The sequence below is a fragment of the Camellia sinensis genome, chromosome 2 (genome assembly GCF_055761805.1).
Source record: "Camellia sinensis isolate YWXY chromosome 2, ASM5576180v1, whole genome shotgun sequence".
Classification (NCBI taxonomy): Eukaryota; Viridiplantae; Streptophyta; class Magnoliopsida; order Ericales; family Theaceae; genus Camellia; species Camellia sinensis.
In genome coordinates this window covers 200,249,343-200,255,342 of record NC_138962.1, presented here as the reverse complement: position 1 = coordinate 200,255,342, position 6,000 = coordinate 200,249,343, and positions in this window count along the sequence as shown.

Genomic DNA, 6,000 nt, shown 5'->3' with positions numbered 1-6,000 from the left:
GGTAGACCAATCGACCTTGACGTTGAAAGAGACAACCACAGTACAGAGAATCATGACCAGGGCCACGGAGAAAACGACGTCGGCCAGGAGGGCGACGCTACAAAAAGGACAAACCAAAGCAAGTACTACAACGAAGATGACCTTCAGGTTTGGAGGGATAGGTGCTTACGAAGGGACGAGGAAGTAAAAGACTTGGCGAACAAGCTGGCAGACCTACAGTCAGTGGTCAACTTCATGATGCAAAACAATGTTATGCAGCCACCGTACCCGCTACAAGATACACCGATGCCCGCAATTAATACCCAGAAGGAAGGAAGAAAAGCAATCCCCGAAGCCCCACAGCACACCAGGAGTGCAAGCCACTCTCACCGACGTTCCAGAGAAGTCGGACGAGAGGAACCAAGGCAAGAAGAGTCCCGAAGGGCACATCGCATGAAGGATCCAGGGCCCAAAGAACATCGGCATGTTCCAGGGCAAACGCTCTACTTTGACACAACCCATGGAGAAAGATCGAAACGGGCCCACTACGAGGCCGAAAGTAGTGTGCCGAAAAGATTGAAGTCCAGAGATAGCCGAGCTCCAGGTAGGAGTAAAGAAGACTTGAGGGACTACTTCAAAAGGAGGCAGCAGAATGTTAAAACCGAGGTAACTTCTAAAGTTAAGCCGAGAACGCCATTCTCGGTGGAATTGGATAAATTTGAAGCACCAAAAAGATTCAGCATGCCAAGGTTCCAAATTTATGATGGTAAGTCGGACCCCAACTTTCATGTTGGACTATACCTGAATTCAATGGCATTATACAGTGGGAACGAGCCATTGCTCTGCAAAGTATTTCCCTCACCCTTTGGGGAAATTGCATCCGATTGGTTCCATAAGCTGCCAAAGGGAAACGTAAAGACATGGGAAGGCCTGGCTGAGATGTTTGTAGCCAGGTTTGTGACAAACAAACTACAGCCCTTAAGGGTCGACGCCCTAATGGCTTTAAGAATCACCAAGGAAGAAGGCCTTAGGGCCTACGCGAAGAGATATTACAAGGTGTTCAATCGAATACCCGAATGCAACCAAGAAGTGGCGGTCGTATCTTTCAAAAACGGCCTGAAAGATGACTGCCCACTACGGAAGTCTTTGGCAAAAACACTACCAAAAAGCATGGAAGAGCTCATGGCAAGAATTAAGAAATATGCCAGAGCCGAGGAAGACACATCGAGAAACAAAGAGATAAAGCAGGAGAAAGCAAACGGCTCGCCGAAGCGAAGCCGAGGTAACAACGGACCACCTAAACAAGAAACGGAATTGAAGGGCAAACAGGCAGTGACAACGGTGTTCCGAATCCCCATCCATAAAGTCCTGGATCAAATACGAAACCAACCCTATTTCAGACCTCCAGCACGAGCACCAGGGGAATTCATGGGAAGAAACATGGGTAGGCGCTGTGCTTACCACAATGAAGAAGGGCACCCAACCCATGGTTGCAGAGCCCTAAAAGCACACTTAGAAGACTTGGTAAGGCAAGGTCATCTGAGGGACCTTGTTGATGAGGCCAGGACCAGAGAAGAACAGGCAAGATTGCCTCAAGCACCAGCAGCTCCACCACCTCCAGCACAACAACCACAGGTAGGAGGACCAAGGGTGGTTAATGTGATCCACTCAAGGGTCAACGAGAACGAAGTCAGAGGAGAAACCCAGAGGATAAGGCATTTACAGCATGTCTACCAAATCGGGGAAAAAAGACCTCGGTCTGAAGAAAGCCAAGGACCAATGATAACCTTCACTGAAGCCGACCTAGAGATGGTCCAGTATCCGCATAATGATGCCTTGGTAGTATCCCTCCAGGTTGGGGAATGCCAAGTAAAACGCATCCTAATAGATCAAGGCAGCTCTTGTGACATAATGTCTATCAGATGTTATAAGGAGCTAGGCCTTCATCCTGACGACCTGGAAGAATCCAACAACCCTATGGTCGGCTTCAATGGAACGCCGACATGGCCACTGGGCGCAGCAAGCGTGGAAGTACAAGCCGGTACGAAGAAGATCAAAATAGAATTTATGGTAATTGACACACCCTCACCATATAACATCATCTTGGGAAGACCATGGTTGTATGCAATGGGGGCAGTTCCCTCAACATTACATCAACTACTACGGTTCCTCACAGAGCATGGAATTGAAGAAATCAGAGGAGATCAACTGCAAGCAAAAAGTTGCTCCATGGCAGCAACAAAGTCCACTTGCAACATTCAAGAGCCAAAAGAGGCAGAGATTGAAGACGAGGACATAGAGGTCCTAGATGATGTCGGCAAGGAGCCAACTGAAAAGAGTGAAGAGACACTAAAGAAAATCCTAGTCCAGGAGGGCAACGAAGAACATTTCTTTCTTCTCGGTTCAGGTTTAGCCGAAGAAGAAGAAAAAGAACTGGAAGATTTTTTGAGAGCCAACATTGAAGTGTTCGCCTGGACACCTTATGAAATGCCTAGCATTGGCCCCGAGGTCACTTGCCACAGATTGAATGTCGACAGGTCGGCCAAACCTGTGATTCAATGAGCCAGAAGACCGACGTTGACGCACGTCGAAGCAGTAGAAGAAGAAGTAGACAAACTTCTGGAGGCCAGGGCCATCCGCGAAGTTCATTATCCGACATGGTTGTCCAACACAGTAGTAGTGAAAAAGAAGAACAGTAAATGGAGAGTCTGTGTAGACTTTACCAGCCTCAACAAAGCCTGCCCCAAAGACAGCTTTCCTCTGCCCAAGATTGACCAGTTAGTGGATGCAACTTCAGGGCACGAAAGGATGAGTTTTTTGGATGCATACAGGGGATACCACCAGATTGCCATGTACCCTCCAGACGAGGAGAAGACTGCGTTCATCACCCCTAAAGGCTTGTACTATTACAAGGTAATGTCTTTTGGGCTGAAAAACGCAGGAGCAACTTACCAAAGGTTAGTAACAAAAATGTTCAAGCACCTAATTGGCAAAACGGTAGAAGTCTACATCGATGACATGGTCGTGAAGACCAAAGAATCTAAGGGACATCTTGCCAACCTAAAAGAGATTTGTGATATACTCAAAACATACCGGCTCCGACTCAACGCATCAAAGTGCGCGTTTGGAGTTGGATCAGGTAAGTTTCTAGGATATCTGGTAACAAGAAAGGACATAGAGGCCAGCCCAGACCAAATCAAGGCCATCCTAGAGCTACAGAGCCCGACGTCGGCGAAACAGGTTCAGATGCTTACTGGAAGGGTCGCAGCCCTAAACAGATTCATCAGCAGAAGCTCAGATAAATGCAGACCCTTCTTCAACTTGGTGAAAAAAGCCACAGACTTTCTGTGGACAGAAGAATGCGAAACCGCTCTAGCCGACCTAAAAAAGTACTTGACCACAACTCCGGTTCTTTCCAATCCAGAACCAGGGGAAGAACTGTTTTTGTACTTGGCAGTTTCAGAACACGCAGTAAGTGCAGTACTCATCCGAGAAGAAAAAGGGGAGCAAAAAGTGGTTTATTATGTAAGTAAAACCTTGGCCAGTGCAGAAACAAAGTATCTGCCGCTAGAAAAATTAATGCTGGCCTTAGTAATGGCTTCAAAGAAGTTGAACCATTATTTTCAGGCACACAAGATTATGGTCCTAACAGAGCACCCACTGAAGTCCTTGTTACAACAAGGAGACTTAACAGGAAGGATAGCAAGATGGGCAGTGGCCCTGGGCCAATATGACCTGGAGTTCAGGCCGAGAACAGCAATAAAGGGCCAAGTTTTGGCCGACTTCGTGGCAGAATTCACCCCAGAAACCATGGAACATCGGGCTCCGTTGAGCCGAGATGAGCAGCATCCTAGCAAGCAAGGAGAAGCCCAACCAAAGGCAAAAGAACAAAGGAAGGAAAAACTCAGACCCTGCAGCATCTACATCGGCGATTCATTCAGACTTTTCGTCGATGGAAGTTCAAACCGTCAAGGAGCAGGGGCAGGAGTACTGCTGATATCTCCTGATGGAGAAATAATAGAATAGTCCATCCGTTTGGGGTTCAAGGCCTCAAACAATGAAGCGGAGTACGAAGCATTAATTGCAGGGCTAAAACTGGCAGCAGCAGCAGAAGCGGATGAGGTAATAGTTTTTTGTGATTCACAACTTATTGTTAACCAGTCAACAAGTGAATTCGCAGCCAGGGACGAAAGGATGTCGGCATATGCAAAAGAGGTCATTAGATTTGCAACTCTATTTCAGAACTACCGACTACTCCAGGTTAGCCAAGATGACAACACCCACGCCGACGCGTTGGCTTACCTGGCAAGTTCAATTCAGACTGGAAAAACAAGAACAATTATGATCGACTACATGTCGGGCCTGAGCATAGGACCAGAGAGCACAAAGCAGCAAACAATGTGTGTGGACATGGGGCCAAGCTGGATGGATGCAATTATCGCATTCCTGAAAGAAGGAAGATTGCCAGAAGACCATAAGGAAGCACACAAAATCAGATTGAAATCTGCAAGATTCTGTCTGACAGAAGATGGACATCTTTACAGAAGATCCTTCACTGGACCTCTTTTAAGGTGCGTACACCCTTTGCAGGTTGAAGATTTCCTATATGAAATCCATGAAAGAATTTGTGGAAGCCACGCTGGGGGCAGATCATTAGCCCACAGTGCCATTACCCAGGGGTATTGGTGGCCCTACATGCAAAAGGATGCTGAAGCCTACGTGAAGAAGTGTGAACAATGCCAAAGGTTTGCACCTTTGATACATCAGCCAGCTGCTGACCTGAACCCAGTATCCAGCCCTTGGCCGTTCGCCCAATGGGGCATGGATCTGGTTGGGCAACTTCCCCAGGCAACTGGGCAAAGAAAATACTTACTGGTAGCAACAGACTACTTTACAAAGTGGATAGAGGCAGAACCTCTTGCCAAAATCCGAGATGTGGACGTCAAGAACTTTATATGGAAAAACATCATCACCAGATTTGGCATTCCAAGAGCAATCGTTGCCGACAACGGAACACAGTTTGACAGCAAACTCATCAAGAACCTTTGTGCCAAATTCAAGATCAAGAACTACTTTTCAACACCAAACTTTCCCCAAAGTAATGGTCAAGCAGAAGCATCCAACAAAGTAATTTTAGATGGAATAAAGAAGAGACTGCAGGCGGCAAAAGGAAAGTGGGTAGACGAGTTACCCAATGTGCTTTGGGCATATCGAACTACGCCAAGAAGATCAACAGGGGAATCCCCCTTTGCCATGGCTTATGGCACAGAAGCTGTCATCCCATTAGAGATCGGCATCCCAGGGATCAGAACCCAAGGAGTAGAGAATGGCACTAACGACATAGTCTTAGCCCGAGATCTGGACCTCTTGGAAGAACGAAGAGAAAAGGATGCAATTCAGCTAGCAATATACCAGCAGTAGCTTGCTAGAACTTACAACAAAAGGTCAATCCAAGAGATTTTCAAGTCGGCGACCTAGTCTTGAGAAAAGTCGTCGGCAACAAAAAAGATCCCAGAGAGGGCAAGCTTGGTCCAAACTGGGAAGGACCCTATAGAATTACTTCAGTATTAGGCAATGGAACTTATCGGCTTGAGGACAATGAGGGCAAAGCATTGCCCAGACCTTGTAATACTTGTAATTTGAATTTTTTTTATCATTAGATGTGCATCATTTTTTGGCCGATATCATCAATAAAGTCTTCAAAAATTCTTTCAAACACATATGACTGATAAAACTACAAACTGATGTTTTCTGGAGACAAGAATAATGAGAACCCAAGTAGAATTCAGGTTCACATTGGGGGCAGAAAGAAGAAGAATGCGTTTACCACTTGTTGAAATTTGTAGCAATTTACAAGTTGATTAAACCAAGATAATGTTTAAAACTGAAATTAGACCGAGACGATGCTTAACCGAAGTTAAGCCGAGATAATTCCTTAATTCACTTGTTGAAATTTGTAGCAATTTACAAGTTGGAATTAAGCTGATTCCTTGTCTTCACTTGTTGAAATTTGTAGCAATT